The sequence below is a fragment of the Carex rostrata genome, chromosome 25, assembly GCF_964058835.1.
Source record: "Carex rostrata chromosome 25, lpCarRost1.2, whole genome shotgun sequence".
NCBI lineage: Eukaryota > Viridiplantae > Streptophyta > Magnoliopsida > Poales > Cyperaceae > Carex > Carex rostrata.
Genome location: NC_135942.1, coordinates 1,472,638 through 1,494,505, shown reverse-complemented (window position 1 = coordinate 1,494,505; position 21,868 = coordinate 1,472,638).

Sequence of the window (21,868 nt, the reverse complement as noted above, 5' to 3'; positions counted from 1 at the left end):
CAGCGAACTCAGGAATTTTTCCTGAGCGTAATGCGTCCGCACTCCAAAACCAATGCGGGTCAATCACCCGCACTCAATACTTGGGCCGATTTCTTCAAGCTCCAGAACAACACAGAAATTTCACCAGTGCGGGTCAGCCACCCGCACCCATATCTAGTGCGGACGCACTGAGGAGATTTCGCAGGATTTGCCCAAGTTAAATAAGGAAACTCAGAGTCCAGTGCGGGTGGGCCACCCGCACTCAAACCAGTGCGGACGCACTGGAGCCGCAGAAAGCCAAATTTACACAGTTTCAACACGGTTTCTATTTTTGGCGCATCATGGACGCGTTTTGACAGCAGAATGTGGACAAGGCATCCTGGAAAACAATCCAAAAATAGCCCCCACTAACTCCACTTCCTAGCCTCTTAATTGGGCATAGCCCTTGGCTATAAAAGAGGGGGTTAGTTCCCATTCAAAGGGACATCGATTATCTCATTCTCTCTCTCTCTACACACACATTACTTAGCGATAAATTCTGAAGCAAGGAAAGCTTTCAAGCAGGGAGAAGAAGGGTTTCCTGAGCAGGATTCGGCAAGATAGAGGTTTTTGATTCAATAAAGGGTGTAATCATTTCTTTATTTCATTTCTTCTTACTTTGCCAAATTTTTGTAATGGATCTCTCCATGAGGGAGTAGATCTCTCTCTAGGGATTTAGGTCAATGCATGAACTTGTTTAATTCTATTTTATTCGAATTTTAGTTTTTATGATAATTGTTTGATTTGATTGTTAATTTCTGTGATTTATTCTTTATGAATTTCATTAGCACTTGAATTATAGTTCACCTGGTTAGGTTTAGTAAATTGAAGTAGCTTGAAATCATGTTAAATCATGTCTTTCCGCTTTATTCGGTATTTGTATCAATATTTGTTCCAAAGGCTAACATAGGTTAGAAACCCCATCAAATCATACTTGAATTCAAACAAATACCGAATAAATAGAGTTAGCAAGGAATTTTAGACCAAAGACCCCTAGATCTTCTCAAACTAGAAAGCAAACCAATCTTTATTTCTTTTATTTACAATTATTGTTTCAAACTCATTTCTTTTGGGTATTGAACCCATTCTTAGGAATTGTTAGAACAAACCCCCCCCCCAATTTACTTTTATTGCACTTTGCTTTATTATATTTTTCTGAAATTTATTACTAAAGTTTTAACATAGTAATTAAACACACTCCCTGTGGATCGATACCCGACAATATACTACACGATAGGATTGTATACTTGCAATATGAACCAAAAAGTGTATTTAGGGATAAAAGGTACATCTAATTGTACTGAAACTTTTTACCATACCCTTTGGACGTATCAAGTTTTTGGCGCCGTTGCCGGGGGTATAGTTTAATTCTAAGTTTTTACTTTACAAATTTATTTCAGATTTTTGTTCTCTTTTTGTTTGAGAGCTAACCTTAGTTCTTTTTCAGCTTTCTATGAGCTTTGGGAGAACCCCTTTAGGAACGCTCCATTATGAAGAAGAAGAATACTCAAACATGGCTACCCGATCCCTACCCATCAACTTCAATAACCACGTAGAGAATCCGGTTTTCCAACATAACGACCGAAACGCACAAGACAACCGAGATGATCAATCCGTTCATGACGAAAGTTCCCGTGTACGAGGAGTAACACTATCTCCTAACAGGAACCACAGCAACAACAATGGAAATGGCCGTAACCGTCAACAAGGACACCGCTTCGGTTTCATTCCTCATGGCCAAGATCCACGCGACATCAAGCCCTCTCTCATCCACCTTCTTGGCCAAAGTCAGTTTAGGGGAGCCCAAAACGAAGACCCACACGCCCATTTGGCGGTTTTTGAAGAACATTGTGGCACTTTCGCTCGAGAAGGAGATGATCTAGACAACCTCAAACTCAAATGCTTCCACTTGTCCCTCCGAGACAGTGCAAGAACATGGCTAAGGACCGTCAACCGAGACCACATCGAGACATGGGACGACATGGAGAAGTTATTCTTAGGAAAATACTTTCCTCCATCCAAAACCCAACATTTCCGGACGAAGATCACGACGTTCAAGCAAGCCGAGGGGGAGTCTCTAACTGAGGCATGGGACCGATGGGCGAAACTCCAACGCTTGTGCCCTAACCATGGCCTTGACATGTGGTTGCTCTTTCAATTCTTTTATGGGGGTTGCACAATAGCTACTAAAACTCATTTAAATTCAGCTGCAGGGGGAAACATGTCACGAATGGATCCGGCACAAGCCATGGCAATGATTGAAGATATGGCGATCAACCAAAGGGAGTGGACAGCCGAGCGAGGGGGACGAGCCCAAACCACACCGGGCATCATGAAAGTCGACGAGGTTACCGCCTTGAGAGCACAAATGGAGGCCTTACAACACCAAGTAGCACAAATGCATAACGCCAAATCCGTGACGAAAAAGGCTCCATGTGGCATATGTGGAGAGGCGACTCACACTACAGCCGTTTGCCAAGTCCTTATTGAAGGCGACGAGGTAGAGCAAGCAAATGCCATGTTTTATAACCAAGGCGATAAGAGGAATGACCCGATCTATAACAAGGTTAGGCAAACCGACAATTTCAATACAAACTCTTACAACCCTAACAATAGGTGGAACCATCCGAACTTCAAGTGGAAGACCGAGAATAACAATGCCAACCAATATCAAAGCCGACCCAACCAAAACTCGTACCAAGGAACCTCCCAAAATAACAATCTAGAAAAGATGATGCAAGACTTGATAACCCAACAAAGTGACTTCATAGCATATCAAAGGAACACCAACACGGATTTTTCGGATTCCTTGAGGGACTTGAAGAAGAAGTTTGAGTTCTTAGACACCAAGACCTCAATGCTAGAAACACAAGTTGCACAACAAGCGTCTTCCTCCTTCCGACAGCAAGGCACACTACCGGGCAAGCCAGACATTAACCCTAGGGAGCACGCAAAGGCAATAACCTTGAGGAGTGGCACGGAATACGAAGGACCCAAGATGCCCATCATTGAAGGGCAGCAACAACCACCAAAGGAGGCACAACAACCTCCAGCTCCTCTCAATGCGGAAACACCGGCATCGAAAGAATCTCAAGAACCGGGTAATTCTATCCCGGCCAAGGTAAAACCTACTGAAACTCCTAAGTATATTCCACCACATAGGTTTATACCCTTTCCTCAAAGGTTGGTAAAAAACAAACTTGACCAACAATATACCAAATTCATAGAACACCTCAAGAAATTGAATATCACCATCCCTTTTACCGAGGCAATTACTCACATGCCCGCTTATGCAAAATTCTTGAAAGACATACTATCTAACAAAAGATCAATTGAGGAGGTAGGTACGGTGTCCCTTAATGCGGAGTGTAGCGCTCTTTTCTTAAACAAGCTACCTCCGAAGTTGAAGGACCCCGGGAGTTTTGCAATTCCATGTATAATTGGTGATACCAAATTCGAGAGGTGCCTATGTGATTTGGGTGCAAGTGTGAGCCTTATGCCAAAGACCGTCTATCAAAGACTAAATCTTGTTGACTTGAAACCCACAAGAATGTCACTACAACTAGCCGATAAGACGATACGATACCCCGAGGGGATTGCGGAAGACGTGATTGTTATGATAGGTAAGTACTTTGTCCCGGTAGATTTTGTGGTAGTGGAAATGGAGGAGGATACCCATACCCCTCTCCTACTGGGACGGGATTTCCTAACCACAGCCGATGCAAACATTAATGTCAAAGAAGGAAAAATATCCTTTGACATTGGAGGCGAGAAGGTAAATTTTCACATGTTTAATGCCATTAAATTCCCTTCAAATGATAATGATTATATTTGTAGATTGGATGTTTTAGATTCAATTTTAGCTACTCATGAGGAGGAAGAGATGGTGAACGAACAACTTGACCAAGTACTTGAAGAAACCGGCTTCGAAAACGATCAAACTGGTGAAAATTTTCACCAGTGCGGGTCAGACACCCGCACTGACACGGAGTGCGTCCGCACTGAGCCCCCTGAAGCTGCAGACTCAATTTCCCGAGCCCAGTACGTCCGCACTGACCACCCAGTGCGGATCAACCACCCGCACTCAGCAATTTCAGCCCAAATTTGTGCCGTTTTGACCGATTCCGGTGCACCAAAGGTCGAGCTCAAGCCTCTGCCCCACCCTTCGCTATGAATACTTGGGGGAAGACGAGACATACCCGGTGATCGTCAACTCCGAGCTCAACAAAGAACAAACCGAGAAACTCTTACACGAGCTAAGGCTACACCGGAAGGCAATTGGCTACACGATCGATGATCTAACCGGCATCAGTCCCTCCCTTTGCATGCATAGAATTTTGATGGATGATGACCACAAACCCACTGTTGAAGCACAACGAAGGCTCAATCCGAATCTAAAGGAGGTGGTAAAGAAGGAAATCCTCAAACTACTTGATGTCGGCATCATCTACCCGATCTCCGATTCCAAATGGGTAAGCCCGGTTCATGTAGTTCCAAAAAAGGGAGGCACAACAGTGGTGAAGGGCGAAGATGACAAAATGATCTCCACGAGGGTGGTCACCGGATGGAGGATGTGCATCGATTACCGAAAACTCAACAATGCAACAAGGAAAGATCACTTCCCTCTACCATTCGTGGATCAAATGCTCGAACGGCTAGCCAATCACACACACTTTTGTTACCTAGATGGGTATAGCGGATTCTTTCAAATCCCCATACACCCCGAGGACCAAGAGAAGACAACTTTTACTTGTCCATACCGTTCGCGTATCGAAGGATGCCGTTCGGTCTATGCAATGCCCCAGCTACGTTCCAAAGGGCCATGATGGCTATTTTTTCATATTTATTAGAAAATTCCGTAGAGGTCTTCATGGACGATTTTTCAGTTTTTGGTACTTCTTTTGATGATTGCCTAACTAACTTGATTAAAGTTTTAGAACGTTGTGAGCAGGTCAATCTAGTGCTAAACTGGGATAAGTGCCACTTCATGGTGCAAACGGGGGTTGTCATAGGCCACGTGGTGTCTTCCAAAGGCTTAGAAGTCGACAAGGCAAAAGTTGAAGTGATAGAGAAGCTACCATATCCGACTTGTGTCAAGGATGTGAGAAGTTTTCTAGGGCATGCCGGGTTCTATCGGCAGTTTATCAAGGATTTTTTCAAAATTTGTAAACCTCTTACCAATCTAACTATGAAAGATGCAGAATATAATTTTGATAAACCTTGCATAGATGCTTTTGATAGGATCAAGAAGGCGCTAATCTCAGCCCCAATACTCCGACCACCTAATTGGGAGATGTCGTTCGAGATTATGTGTGATGCGAGCGATTTCGCCGTTGGGGCCGTGCTAGGACAAAGGATCGACAACAAGCCACATGTGATCTATTATGCGAGCAAAGTCCTAGATGAAGCACAAATGAATTACACAACCACGGAAAAAGAATTCTTAGCCGTCATATTCGCTATAAACAAATTCCGGCCCTACTAGGTGGGATCCAAGGTAGTTGTCTATACCGATCATGCGGCAATCTGATATCTTCTCAACAAGAAGGATGCCAAACCACGACTAAGTCTTCTCAACAACGGGGGTTGTCAACTACCTTACATGCAGTATAATACCTCCCGATCTAACTTATCAACAATGAAAAAAATTCTTTTCGGATGTGAAAAATTATTTTTGGGATGAACCGTTGTTGTTTAAGTTAGGGGTGGATGGTATCCATAGAAGGTGTGTACCTCACGAGGAAACTGAACAAATTCTTCATTGTTGCCACTCATCCGCCTATGGAGGACACGCTTCAACCGACAAAACCGTCGCCAAAGTTCTTCAAGCTGGGTTCTTTTGGCCCACACTCTTTCAAGATGCAAGGGAGTATGTGCTTAGGTGCGACAAATGTCAAAGAACCGGGAACATATTAAGAAGACATGAGATGCCCCTAAACACCATACTAGAAGTCGAATTATTTGATGTTTGGGGGATCGACTTCATGGGTCCATTTCCTAGTTCTTGCAACAACAAGTACATCCTCGTAGCGGTAGATTATGTGTCAAAATGGGTAGAAGCCATAGCTAGCCCAACCGCCGACTCCGCCGTGGTAAGAAAACTCTTTAAAAAGATTATTTTTCCTAGGTTCGGAGTACCCCGAGTGGTGATAAGTGATGGCGGATCTCATTTCGTAAACCGCCAATTCGACAACCTTCTATTCAAATACGGAGTCAAGCACAAGGTGGCCACACCATACCATCCTCAAACAAGCGGGCAAGTGGAGGTGTCTAATCGCGAGATCAAGAACATCCTACAAAAAGTGGTCAACACATCAAGAAAAGATTGGTCTCTCAAATTAGACGAAGCTCTATGGGCGTATCGCACCGCCTTCAAAACACCCATAGGTATGACTCCTTTTAAGCTAGTTTATGGAAAGCCGTGTCATTTGCCGGTTGAACTTGAGCACAAAGCTTATTGGGCCATTAGAGCCCTAAATTTTGACCTGAGGGCTGCCGGTGAGAAAAGAATCCTTGACCTTCATGAATTAGAAGAATTGCGTCTTAATGCATATGAAAATGCCAAGTTATATAAAGAAAAGACAAAAAGATGGCATGATAAACGCATCATTAGGCGGGATTTTAAAGAAGGGGACACGGTTCTATTCTACAACTCAAGACTCCGACTCTTTCCCGGCAAATTGAGATCAAAATGGAATGGTCCATACAAGGTGGAGAGGGTATTTAATCATGGAGCAATTGAAATTTGGAGCGAACGAACCGGGGTATTGAAAGTAAATAGACAACGCCTCAAGCATTTTAACTTTGCAAGTCCGATAGGCGAGGGAGAGAGAATTCAATTAGAAGACCCACACGAATAGTGAGCACGAATCATGTCGAGCTCACGACGTAAAATTGAGCGCTTCTTGGGAGGCAACCCAAGGTTTTATTTATTTTCATTACCTTCATGCACTTTATTTTACTTAGTTTATCTTAATTGTTAGAATTAATCACTTTATGAGATTTACAAGGATAAAAACCGTCGAAAAATCATCCAGTGCGGATCAACCATCCGCACTACAGGTAAGTTTTCCGATTTTCAGAATTTCAAGTGATCAGTGCGGATGGGCCCACCCGCACTGATCCCAGTGCGTCCGCACTGCATGTCATTTCTTCAGAAATTTGAAAAATTGAAAATTTTTGTCGGTGCGGACGGGGCCACCCGCACCCATCTCAGTGCGTCCGCACTGATTCACCTCTTTAAACCTGACCCCTTCGTTTTTCTTTGCGCCCTTTCATTTCAATAACTCCAAATCACGGTTTTCTCTCTCCCAAAACCGAAAACCCTCTTCCTCAACCTATTTCTTCATCCCCTTTTCATTTACTACCGTTTATTTCTTCTCCTTCTTCTCTTTTGTTCTCCAAAACCGAAGAACTCGCCTATTTTAAGCCATTCCAAGCGCCACTACTCCAAAACTCGGATCTTTTCACGTTTTCTAGAAATTTTCACGATCTACACGAGGTTTGATCTCTCCTTACTCTAAATTTCATTATTTTGTAGTTAGATCTGTAAAATGGTACAAAAAAATCGACCAAATCGGCCAAAAATTTGAAAACGGTGAAAAAATCGGCCTCTAGTACGGATGGGCCCAACCGCACTCAATCTTTCAAAACCCTAGATAGTCTCAAGTACTCAGTGCGGCCAGACCACCCGCACTGGATATGAGTGCGTCCGCACTCAACCAAGAAAACCAGCATAACATTGTCCAAGTACCCAGTGCGGCCGAACCACCCGCACTAAGAGCCAGTGCGTCCGCACTAGGCTCAGGTTGGGTCCGATTACCACCAGAACAATACAATTGACACCAGTGCGTCCGCACTGAACATAAATTCAATGAAATCTCTCAAAATTTTAACTTTTCTAATCTGTAGAACAAATGGAGCGCAAATCCAAGAGAACCAGGTCTGGGAAAGGGAAGGGGCAGAGCAGTTTCCAACCACTTCCATATCAACCCGCCACGCCTTTAACCAATGATCAAGAGATAAGGCAGAATCTTCTGGAGTATCAACGGACCATCGAACCATCCCGGTGGATCTGCACCTATACCCTACAGACATTGCGACTCACTGATACGGTGCAGATGCTGACCCAGAGACTTGGGCTGTGGGATTTTCTATGTGATGAAGTCGAGACCTATAAGAAGATCACAATCGAATTCCTCTCCTCCTACGAATTCGACAGGGACTCAAGGACAATGAGTTTCAACCTTGGGGGTTATCACCATGAGTTGCACACCACCGAACTCATGGCCGGTCTAGGGTTACCAACCGAGAATGTTGAAGAGATGTGCACGACCCTCCGTTTCTACAATGACATGAATGAACATCAGTTCCGAGTCCTCACATGCCATGAAGGCGAGCTCGGGAGGCAAAGGGTCAAGAATGTCCTCCACCCGGCAATACGTTATCTCTAACGGGTACTCTCTTACACTCTTTTTGCCCGAGGGGAGACCGCTTCGGTCTTCAACTTCGCAGATATGACTTATGTTTGCAGCATGCTCCGAAGAAATAATGGGGAGATGCGTTACATGCCACACCTCGGGTACCACTTGACCAAGCATATATATAATGTAGCGCATAACAGGCAATCGGGGGGCATAGTTCGCATTGGAGGGATCATCACAAAGATTGCCCGACACTTGCACATACCACTCGGAGATGATGTGGTACCGGGCTATACTCTAGTGGATATCGCTGGGCTAGAAAGAGCAAGATTGATCAAGTTTTCGATGATATCCAAGAGGCGTGGATCAACTTGGGACCGGGCAACATCCGACACCGGTTACCTCTACAGAATCAGCTTGATCCATTGAACTACAACTCATGGAAAATCATAGCTGACCCACTCGAAGCCCAGGAGCCAGTTCCCCCACAACCTCCTGAGCTTCATGCCGGTCCTCAACCAGTCGCCGATGCCGCTCAGCCACAAGGGTACCCGACGGCTCAACAAATGTGGGACTTCATGCAGTCCATACAAGCCTCAATGCAATCCATGCAGACATCCCTCGGTGACTTGCGCATACATGTTGACCGCCGCATGGATACCATTGAGCACCGCTTAGATGAGGTGGAGACCGAGGCCGCCTGCGCGAATTACTATGCCAAGCAAGGAGTCCAGTCCAACACTCCCGATTATGAGGACGATCCACCCACACCTCCATACCAAAGAAGGGCAGCCATCCGGAGAGAGCAAGAGATGGCCCGGGTGCGTGCGGAGGCAGCAAGACTTGCAGCTGAACAACAAGCAGATGCAGCAGCTCAAGCCGGACAACAAGCTGTTGTTCGTACAATAATCATTTTCGTCTATTTGACTAATTTGCAAAAACATATAATTATTGAATTTTACGATTTCTTCTATTTTAAGATTATGCAGATTCAAGAAGAGTTGGAACTGCGATGTAATATGTTTGTACAGAAGAAATCATGAAGATCTTTATCAAGAATATAAATTGTAAAATTAAAAGCTTGGTAAAGTAAGTTTGAGGCTGTTTTTACAGAGCAAAACGTTATAACGTTTTACTCCTGTCAAAAACACTAAGTAAAAGCTTGAACAAACTCAGAGGAAAACATAAAACGTTACAACGTTTTATAAAAACGTTATAACGTTTTTATAATGTTAAAGGACTGTGACATCCAGCTGTACAAATCCTCTAAAACGTTATAACGTTTTTATAAAACGTTGTAACGTTTTAGAGATGTTAAGGAACTACGAAATCCAGTTGTACAAGAGTCTTAAAACGTTATAACGTTTTCAGAAAACGTTATAACGTTTTAATTAAATTTGTTCTTCAAAACAATATGTTTTTGATCAAGATTTTACAGAACAAAACGTTATGTAACATTTTATAATCGTTATAACGTTTTTGAACATTTTGCTGAGCTATCAGAAAATTAAAACCCTAAATCGCACTTTGAACTAAAACGTTATAACGTTTTATAAAACGTTGTAACGTTTTTTGTCAAACAGCTCATTTTTAGGCTGGCACTATAAATAGAGCAGTGGGGTTTCTTCCCCATCCATCTGAGCCGACCCTAATTAATTCAAAAGCGATTTTCTGAGAGCTTAGCCTACTCCATTGTTGTGAGAGCTTAAAACTTCAAAATCCCTCAAGCAACCTCAAACCTACTTCACTAATCTTGATATAGATTAGGTTAGAGTGATCTATTGAGTGTTTCTCTTGTGTTTCTAGACAATCGAGACCTTGTTCTCATCTCTTTGAGTTGGCCGTTTGACTTCCCGCTTGGTGTGTAAGGGCTCAACGGTTCACAAGTTGTAATCCTTTCGTATTGGGTAATAGAAAGGAGCACCACACAAGGTTGCGAAGCCCCGGAGACGTAGGCCTTTGTTTTGCCGAACTCCGTTATCATCCCGCGTGTCAATTTCTCTAAACTCATCTATTTACTTTCAATTGCAATTATTTTCAGTTTTTGAGCTAATTAGAGGTGCCCCTAAGTGTAACAAAGTGGTATCAGAGCAAGTTACTCGAATTAAGACACACTTAATTGGAGATTAGATCAACTTGACAAATGGCACCCTATAGATCCGTGAAAGAACCCCTAATTTTTGGTACTACTACCAAAAATTTCATGCATTGGAAGAAAATCATGATTAATTACTTGAATACCCTTGAGGTGTGGTATGTGGTTGAAAAGGGGTATACACCAACATACACAAATGTTGCTACCGAGGGTTCAACCGATGCCAAAATTGAGACCGTCGATTCCAAACAAACCAAGAAAGACAATGACCTAGCAACCAATGCCATATTCAATTTGGTTAGTGAATCGGTAGCCTCACTCTTTGGGAGTGCATCAATTGCAAAAGAAATGTGGGATGCTCTTGTAAACCGGTATGAAGGAAATACCCAAATCAAACGAACCAAAATAACCGGTTTAGAAGCAAAATTTGAAACCTTTAAGGTTGAAGATGGTGAAAGCATTGAGGATATGTATAATAGACTTTTGCATATCCAAAATGAGTTTACCGAATTGGGAGAATCACTTTCTAACAATAAAATTGTAGGAAAGCTATTGAGAGTGATGCTCATGAGGGATAGATGGTCCGGGTTGGTGAGTGCTCTAGAGGCAATCCAAGGCACGCACGACACATTCACACCGGATGACCTCTATGCTCATTTTAGAAGTTTTGAAGAAAAACTTCGACAATCCGGTGATTTGAAGCAAAGCTCAAAATCCAAAACCGTAGCTTTTCCGGCACAAAACCGTAACTTTCCAAGCTCCTCAAACACTCGTCTTTCAAATGATCAATTTATCAACAAAATTGATCATGAAACATCCAAGGATGCCCTTCTCTTATCCAAGATGTTTCAAGGAATGTTTGACTTTGAAAGAAAATACAACAAGGAACAAGAAGAGAAGAACAAAAGGGTAATGTGTTTCGCTTGCCATAGAGAGGGGCATTTCATTCAAACATGCTTCAAGCTATTTCCACAATTGAAGAATACAAATGGCGAAACACAACAAGATCGAAAACCAAGACAAAAGTATGATGGGTACAAGAAGAAGAAAGCCAAAGCTATGCAAGCTTTGTTCTCGGATAGCGAGACGGAACAATCTGATACGGAATCGGAGAATGAAGAGGAGATCAACCTTGCATTAATGGCAAGTGTAGATGAATGTCCCTCGAAAATTGACATAGACTCAATTATAGCTAGCAAGAACATCACCGATGAAACAACCATCAACTTTCTAATGGAGCTTGTTAAATCAAGGAATGCCAAGGAGGGAGATGATGGAGTCAACACCTCAACAAACTTCGCTAGTGAGGTACATTCAACCCTTAGTCTTGATGGTTATGAGACCGAACTTGAATTTATAAATGAAGGTGGTGAAGAATATAGTGGTGAAATTGATATTGAAAATTGTATAATCACAAATGAGACCAATAATGACTTGAGTACAAATCGGTTAGACACCAATGATGCAAGCACTTTCAAAAATGAAATTCTAATGCACGATGATAATGAATCTAGGTTGAAATCACTCCTTGATGAGTCCAATAGAACCTTGGTTGAGAAGGAAGGTATTATTCAAAAATTAATTGCTAAAAATGACATGTTAGAACTTGAAAATAAAAAGTTAAAAGCATCACACTTAGGTGAAATAGGCATTTTAAAAGTTAAAGTTCAAACCTTAGAAACCGAAATTCGGGCATTGAGATCTCGTAGTGAATTATCAAAAGTCACTAGTCTAGATCCCTATTATGTGAGCAAGTTGATACATGATCAATCCTATTATAAAAATGATAGAGTTGGTCTTGGATTTGAGAAGGGTAAATCCTCACTTAAATCTAATCACATGAAAGGCCCTAAAGGAAAAGGGGAACATTCTCAAACTTCAAGTATTCCAAATGCCAAACTAAAGTTTAATTGTGAACAATATTCAACTTATCAATTTTTTTACTAAAAAGGGTTTAACTCCTTTGAACAAGGAGTCATCTAGATTGAAGTCTTCTCATGCCCCAAATGCTAAACAAGATCAAAAGTTACCAAATTATGCATTTAGGTACAAGTACAATAAAAGAATTTCTAAGAACAAAAATGCTTCTAAAGATTGTGATAGGAACACTCTTAATCCAAAAGGGTCAAACAAAACATATTTCAAAGGACCCGATGGATGGTTTTATGAATTCAAAAATAAAATTGTTTTACAAAACCAAACTCAAAGAAATGGTTTAGCTAGAGATGTTCCCCAACATCACAATAGATTTGATTCTAACAAAACCAAGAGTGTTGCATTTAAAGTTGCAAATAGGTCACATGGTAGTAATAAAAGTAGTTTGCATGAAGTGAAGTACCAATCCATTCTCAAACAAGGTTCTACTACTCAAAAGCAATCAACTACAATGTGCACCTATTGTTGCAAACTTGGTCACATTTCCTTAGAATGTAGATTTAGGAATGTAAACAACAAACATAGTGTTGTTTGGGTTCCTAAAGCTATACTAGCTTAGGTTCACACTTAATCTCCCCTAAAAGTATTATAATTGCCAAACATAAAGGGGGAGATTAAAAACAAGGTATATGTTAGTTACTAACTCAATAATAACTAATATATACTTTGTAGGTGTGTTTGATTTCATCTCAAAAGGAAAGTGCTTGGATCATTGATAGTGGATGCTCACACCATATGACCGGTGACAAATCTAATTTTAAATTCTTAGAACCATATGATGGAGGTACGGTTACCTTTGGCAATAATCAAAGAAAGAGCTCTATTATTGGTATAGGCTCAATTGGTAACCAACACTTGACCATATCTAATGTATCTCTTGTTGATGGATTAGATTACAACTTACTTAGTGTAAGTAAGCTATGTGATTCGGGATATTACACTAAATTTGATACTAATGCTTGTCATATAGTTAGGTCCTCGGATGAAGCGTTAATATATTCGGGTAAAAGAAAGAAAAATGTGTACTATCTATATTTTACCCATTTTGATTCCGGTGAAACATGTCTAAGTGTCATATCTAATGGATCATGGTTATGGCATCGTAGATTAGGTCATGTTTCAATTGATACCATTAGGAAATTAGTGAAATTAGATCTTGTGCGTGGCTTACCAACACATAAACTAGAACTTGAAGGACTATGTGAAGCTTGTGTTCAAGGTAAACAAACCAAAAGTAGTTTTAAATCCAAGGATATGGTTTCAACCGATCAACCTTTGCAATTACTACATATGGATTTATTTGGACTAATAAGTGTACCAAGTTTAGCTAAAAAGAAATATGCATATGTAATTTTAGATGACTATAGTCGCTTTACTTGGGTTTTGTTCCTACAACACAAGGATAAAGCAATTAGCAACTTCATTGAATTTTGCAAACGTGTTGAAAATGAAAAGGGATAAAAAAATCATTAGGATTAGAAGTGACCATGGGGGGGGAATTTGAAAATGCAAAATTTGATCAACTTTGCTCTAAAAGGGGATACAAACATGAGTATTCGGCTCCTCGCACACCTCAACAAAATGGGGTAGTTGAGAGGAAGAACCGAACCTTAGTTGAGCTTGCCCGAACCATGCTAAACGAATACTCCTTACCTAAACACTTGTGGGCCGAGGCGGTAAATACGGCATGCTACGTGGTAAATCGCATAAGCATAAGGACCATATTGAATAAAACACCATATGAGCTATGGAAAGGGTACAAGCCTAAGATATCTCATTTTAGAGTATTTGGTTCAAAATGCTTTGTTCTCGATGAATCTCCCAAAGTAACTAAATTTGATTCTAAATTAATTGAGGGAATGTTTGTAGGATACTCAAACTTAAGCAAAGCCTATAGAATTTACATTCCATCTCAAAAAATTGTAATTGAATCCGTGCATGTTAAATTTGATGAAAATGCTAATCAAGAGGTCGAGAAAGGTATTGAGATTGTAGGTGTTGAAGTGCCAATTCTTGATCAAGATGAAGTTGAGACAAGAACCGACACAATTGAGAATCAACCCGAGCAAACTCAACCCGAAATGGATACAACCAACAATATTGAGACGGATCAAATAATTGAAGATGCAAACAATAATGAGATGGATCCAATAGTTGAAGGAATGCAAACCGAAGAGATACAACCTTCACGAATTGAGTATCAAATTCCCCAAGACCTAAGGAAAGTATCATCTCATCCTCTTTCTAATGTAATTGGGGATCCTAGGGAAAGGGTTAAAACAAGATCCGAATTAAATCAAATGATTAGTCATTGTGCATTTGTATCTCATATCGAACCTAAAAATTTTAAAGATGCAAATGTAGACCCAAATTGGATTTGTGTCATGCAAGAAGAACTTGCTCAATTTGAAAGGAACAAAGTTTGGGAACTTATACCAAAGCCAAATGATAGAATGATTATTGGAACAAAATGGGTCTTTAGAAATAAAAAGGATGAAGATGGAAATGTAATTCGCAACAAAGCTAGGTTGGTAGCTCAAGGGTACAAACAACAATATGGTATTGACTTTGAAGAAACCTTTGCTCCCGTAGCTCGTCTTGAATCCATTAGAATGCTTTTAGCATATGCATCAAACAAAAATTTCAAATTATTCCAAATGGATGTTAAAAGTGCATTTTTAAATGGATTCATAGATGAGGAGGTGTATGTTAATCAACCTCAAGGCTTTGTTGATTCAACATTTCCTAATCATGTGTATAGACTCACCAAAGCTCTCTATGGACTCAAACAAGCCCCTAGGGCATGGTATGGTAGATTAAGTTCCTTTCTAATTGACAATGAATTCATTAGAGGCAATAATGATACAGCTCTCTTCACCAAGAAAAGAGATGGATCACTTTTGGTGGTTCAAATCTATGTAGATGACATAATTTTTGGTTCACCTAATGCGGCACTTGCCGAGGAATTTTCTTCTCTTATGAGTAGTGAATTCGAGATGAGCATGATGGGTGAATTGAATTTCTTCTTGGGACTCCAAATCAAGCAACTCATGGATGGCACCTTTGTGAGCCAAACCAAGTATGCAAAGGAGTTGATCAAGAAGTTTGGAATGACCGAAAGCAACACAAGCAAAACTCCAATGGCTACGAATGCAAATCTTGACTCGGATCCGAATGGCACATCCGTGGACATCACTCAATACCGAGCTATGATAGGTAGCCTACTTTATTTAACCGCCAGTAGACCCGATATAATGTTTGCGGTATGTCTATGTGCTAGGTATCAAGCAAATCCCAAAGAATTACACTTGAAAGCCGTCAAAAGAATTCTTAAATATGTCAAGGGTAGTTTAAATTTGGGATTATGGTATGGCAAACAATCGGATTTAGACTTGATAGGATATGCCGATGCCGATGCCGATTTTGCCGGTGACTGTATGGATAGAAAAAGCACAAGTGGTACATGCCAATTTCTTGGTGGTTCACTTGTATCTTGGTCGAGTCGCAAACAAACCTCGGTTGCCCTTTCCACAACGGAAGCCGAGTATGTAGCGGCCGGTAGTTGTTGCACACAAATTCTTTGGATGATCCAATCCTTAAATGATTATGAAATTCGCTTCCGCAACGTACCAATTATGTGTGACAATACTAGTGCCATTATGATATCCAAGAATCCGGTCCTTCATTCTAGAACCAAGCACATAGAGATAAGGCATCATTTCATTAGGGATCTCATAGAAAAAGGTGAAATTGAACATAAACATATCGACACCAAAGAACAAATTGCCGATATATTCACAAAACCCTTGAATACTCAACAACACAATGAATTAAGGTTGAAATTAGGCATGCTTGAATTTAGAGAATAAGGCATTCAAATCTTCATATCAAAACAACTCATAGCAATCAAAATAGTTAATCTTAAAACTGATCTGCAAATGCAAAACGTTGGAAACGTTTATAAAACGTTATAACGTTTTTCATCTAATATACTTGTTAAGCAGTTTGAACAGCTAAAACGTTATAACGTTTCATTAATCGTTGTAACGGTTTAATTAAATTTCTAAAAAATCTGAGAGTTCGACTTGTTGTCACATTTTACAGGGATAAACGTTGTATAAACGTTGGTGAAACGTTACAATGTTTTCATGATTCATTTGAAAATTAGAAGTTCTGCATATAACGTTATAACGTTTCTTTACTCGTTGGAACGATTCAACTAATCAGTTCTCTTACCAAAAACGTTACAACGATTTAAATCGAATTTTTGAAAATTTGAGAATTAAAATTTCACAAGTCAGTAGTCTCGAGACAGAACAAATCGTTAAGAAATCGTTATAACGTTTGAAGTAAATAACGCAGTAATTTCCAAAACGTTACAACGTTTTGGAAAACGTTATAACGTTTTACAGCGAAAAGGGATTATTTCCAGAATCCGATCCGTTTCTCTCCTTTCTTCTTCTCCAAACACCCACACCTCTTCATCTCTCTCTCTCTCTCTCTCTACTCCGCCATTTTTCTCTCTCTCTCTCTCTCTTCTTCATCCAACCTCACCAAGTCACCGTTTCAAGAACAAATAACACCATTTTTCTCTCCTCTCTTCTCTCTATCCGAATCTCTCTCTCAAATCTCCATTCTCTCTCTCTCCACTCTCTTCTCCAAAACCCTAACCGAAACCCTACTTGCAAATCCGGCGATCCGACCGTTGGTTTGACGATCCAAGTTCATCACTACACTTCTCCTGCTTCACTTTCCTTCGTTTGGTGCTTCATTCATCAATCGGTAATTCTTCAAAGTTTAACTCAATCTAATGGCTCCAAGGAAATGTGCTGTTAATAAGGGCAAGAAAGGGACCGTATGGGGGATGAGGTTCCAGGTAGCGGAGGTAATATTGAACCTAATTGGGAATTGGAACAAACCAACCGGTATCTCTTTAGGGATGTTGTGGGGTATGAGAACTACATGTACTCGTTCCGTAACCGGCACTTATCCAAGTGCTATTATTTTGATAAGTCAACTGTCACGTTTAGTGCTCCCGAGGATAATAAGATCCTCAATTACATAACTCATTGGAATTGGCACCCGGTTTTAAGTTGTAGTGAGTCATTTACCAAAATTCTCACTCGTGTTTTCTACGCAAATTTAAGATTTCAAGATGAACCATTCATACTCACTACTTGGATTTGTGGGAGAGAAATTGCCTTGTCTCTTGGAAACATAGCCACTTGGCTTGAGGTACCAAATGATGGTGAGGAGACATATATCCTAAGAGGTTGGCCCCAAATGGCACTTGGTATGCCCGATCAATACAAAACATGGTTTGACCGAAATAATAGGGGTGGGGCACCTATCTATGTATCCAACCTTCCCTCTCTCCATCGGTTGCTCTTTAACTTTATTAACAACATCTTAATTCCAAAAGCAACCATCAAAACCAATCTCGAGTGGGGTCCAATGTACTATCTTCGTCACCTTATTCAAATGGATAAAACCTTCAACATCCCATACATCATCCTTCGTCATATGAGAAGTGCCTTGCATAGCAAGGTAGCTTCATTACCTTACGCCAACCTAATTCATAGAATCATTCGGGCAAATGGGATAGTATTACCCGAGAACCAACAGTTTGAAAATCCAATTCATTTGGTTGATCACTTGACAAAGACCGGTTGGGTCCAACACTATTCCCATTCGGGTCTACGGTGCTTTGCACCCGATCAAAGGGATATAAACTCTTGGATAAAAGCCACAGATGCCGCACCAAACCAATATTGGGATCCCGAGGAAGTTCTCCAACAAGAAAATCAAGAACAAGTTCCACCGGTTAATCCTCAACCCTTTGCAATGCCTCCAATGGATCAATTTGTACTCCCACAAGGACCCGAAGCTCAAATGGAATTTCTTTGCCGTGAGATGTATGCTCAACGGCTTGAAATTCAAGCGATGAGAAAGGAGCAGCAGCAAGTTCGACTACGAGTCAATCGTAATTACAGGGAAATTGGATTGCTTCGTGAATCACAATCAAGTCTCACGCAACGATTCATCAATCAATACGGTGTCGAAAGCACTTCGGCATCTCAACCAATTCCTCAACCTCAACAAGATGGGAATGAAGATGAAGAGCTTGATGATCCAAATGATGAGGAGGTCCTTGAAGATGATGGCGAGGATGAGGAGCTCCAAGATATGGGTACGGGGAGAAATGATATGCGTGACGATTAGTTTCTCAAACTCTAGCTTTAAAAACTTAACTAATTTTGATTGCTATGTTTGGTTGCATGAACTATTTTATGTTTAATTGCATGTTTATTTTAATTGTTAACTTCTTAATTAATCTAAATGCTAGTGTTGATTGCATTGAGGAATTATGACTTAATTAGAATTTAAATTGCTAAAATTGTGAATTCTAAGCATTTCAAATGATTTATGGGTTTAAATGAAAAAGGTCAATTGGGTGAAATGCTTGAAATTGTTTGAGTCACTTGAATTGCATGAATTGATTGAATTGTTAAATTGGATATTTTATATTTGGTGTGGATATGTATGAGATGTAGGTATTTTAAATGTGGTATGTGAATTGATAACTTGTTAGGGGCTATATTGCAAAATTGCATAAATATGTCAAATTGGATATCTTGGAGCCTTGACAAGTTGTATTGAGTTACTTGAATTGCATGATTTGAAATGTTGTATATACATGGTTTTATGCATATTGATACGCATGACATTATATATTGAATTAAAAAAATTGAATTGTCTTGTATGTTAGAATTACACCCTCAATTATATTTTATTTGTGAATTATCAATTGTTATATTGCAAAATTGAGGGGGAGTGCATATTTTGAGGGGGAGCACTTAAAATTAGTGCTAATTTTTATTCCCTTTCGTCGATTTCCAAAAAGGGGGAGAAATTGGTACCAATTGCTAGACATACAAAATCAAAATTGGGTGAACCAAATTGGAAAATTTTCGATCTATGCACGTACTCGCATTATATGTTTTTGCAAATCGTCAAAAGGGGGAGATTGTTGTTCGTACAATAATCATTTTCGTCTATTTGACTAATTTGCAAAAACATATAATTATTGAATTTTACGATTTCTTCTATTTTAAGATTATGCAGATTCAAGAAGAGTTGGAACTGCGATTTCTTCTATTTTAAGATTCTGTTTCTACAATGACATGAATGAACATCAGTTCCGAGTCCTCACATGCCATGAAGGCGAGCTCGGGAGGCAAAGGGTCAAGACTGTCCTCCACCCAGCAATACGTTATCTCCAACGGGTACTCTCTTACACTCTTTTTGCCCGAGGGGACACCGCTTCGGTCTTCAACTTCGGAGATATGACTTATGTTTGCAGCATGCTCCGAAGAAATAATGGGGAGATGCGTTACATGCCACACCTCGGGTACCACTTGGCCAAGCATATATATAATGTAGCGCATAACAGGCAATCGGGGGGCATAGTTCGCATTGGAGGGATCATCACAAAGATTGCCCGACACTTGCACATACCACTCGGAGATGATGTGGTACCGGGCTATACTCTAGTGGATATCGCTGGGCTAGAAAGAGCAAGATTGATCAAGTTTTCGATGATATCCAAGAGGCGTGGATCAACTTGGGACCGGGCAACATCCGACACCGGTTACCTCTACAGAATCAGCTTGATCCATTGAACTACAACTCATGGAAAATCATAGATGACCCACTCGAAGCCCAGGAGCCACTTCCCCCACAACCTCCTGAGCTTCATGCCGGTCCTCAACCAGTCGCCGATGCCGCTCAGCCACAAGGGTACCCGACGGCTCAACAAATGTGGGACTTCATGCAGTCCATGCAAGCCTCAATGCAATCCATGCAGACATCCCTCGGTGACTTGCGCATACATGTTGACCGCCGCATGGATACCATTGAGCACCGCTTGGATGAGGTGGAGACCGAGGCCGCCTGCGCGAATTACTATGCCAAGCAAGGAGTCCAGTCCAACACTCCCGATTATGAGGACGATCCACCCACACCTCCATACTAAAGAAGGGCAGCCATCCGGAGAGAGCAAGAGATGGCCTGGGTGCGTGCGGAGGCAGCAAGACTTGCAGCTGAACAACAAGCAGATGCAGCAGCTCAAGCCGGACAACAAGCTGTTGTTCGTACAATAATCATTTTCGTCTATTTGACTAATTTGCAAAAACATATAATTATTGAATTTTACGATTTCTTCTATTTTAAGATTATGCAGATTCAAGAAGAGTTGGAACTGCGATGTAATATGTTTGTACAGAAGAAATCATGAAGATCTTTATCAAGAATATAAATTGTAAAATTAAAAGCTTGGTAAAGTAAGTTTGAGGCTGTTTTTACAGAGCAAAACGTTATAACGTTTTACTCCTGTCAAAAACACTAAGTAAAAGCTTGAACAAACTCAGAGGAAAACATAAAACGTTACAACGTTTTATAAAAACGTTATAACGTTTTTATAATGTTAAAGGACTGTGACATCCAGCTGTACAAATCCTCTAAAACGTTATAACGTTTTTATAAAACGTTGTAACGTTTTAGAGATGTTAAGGAACTACGAAATCCAGTTGTACAAGAGTCCTAAAACGTTATAACGTTTTCAGAAAACGTTATAACGTTTTAATTAAATTTGTTCTTCAAAACAATATGTTTTTGATCAAGATTTTACAGAACAAAACGTTATGTAACATTTTATAATCGTTATAACGTTTTTGAAAATTTTGCTGAGCTGTCAGAAAATTAAAACCCTAAATCGCACTTTGAACTAAAACGTTATAACGTTTTATAAAACGTTGTAACGTTTTTTGTCAAACAGCTCATTTTTAGGCTGGCACTATAAATAGAGCAGTGGGGTTTCTTCCCCATCCATCTGAGCCGACCCTAATTAATTCAAAAGCAATTTTCTGAGAGCTTAGCCTACTCCATTGTTGTGAGAGCTTAAAACTTCAAAATCCCTCAAGCAACCTCAAACCTACTTCACTAATCTTGATATAGATTAGGTTAGAGTGATCTATTGAGTGTTTCTCTTGTGTTTCTAGACAATCGAGACCTTGTTCTCATCTCTTTGAGTTGGCCGTTTGACTTCCCGCTTGGTGTGTAAGGGCTCAACGGTTCACAAGTTGTAATCCTTTCGTATTGGGTAATAGAAAGGCGCACCATACAAGGTTGCAAAGCCCCGGAAACGTAGGCCTTTGTTTTGCCGAACTCCGTTATCATCCCGCGTGTCAATTTCTCTAAACTCATCTATTTACTTTAAATTGCAATTATTTTCAGTTTTTGAGCTAATTAGAGGTGCCCCTAAGTGTAACACAAGCCGCCAATGATGAAGAAGAGGACGGCGAGGACATGGATGAGGATCATAATTGATCTCATTCCG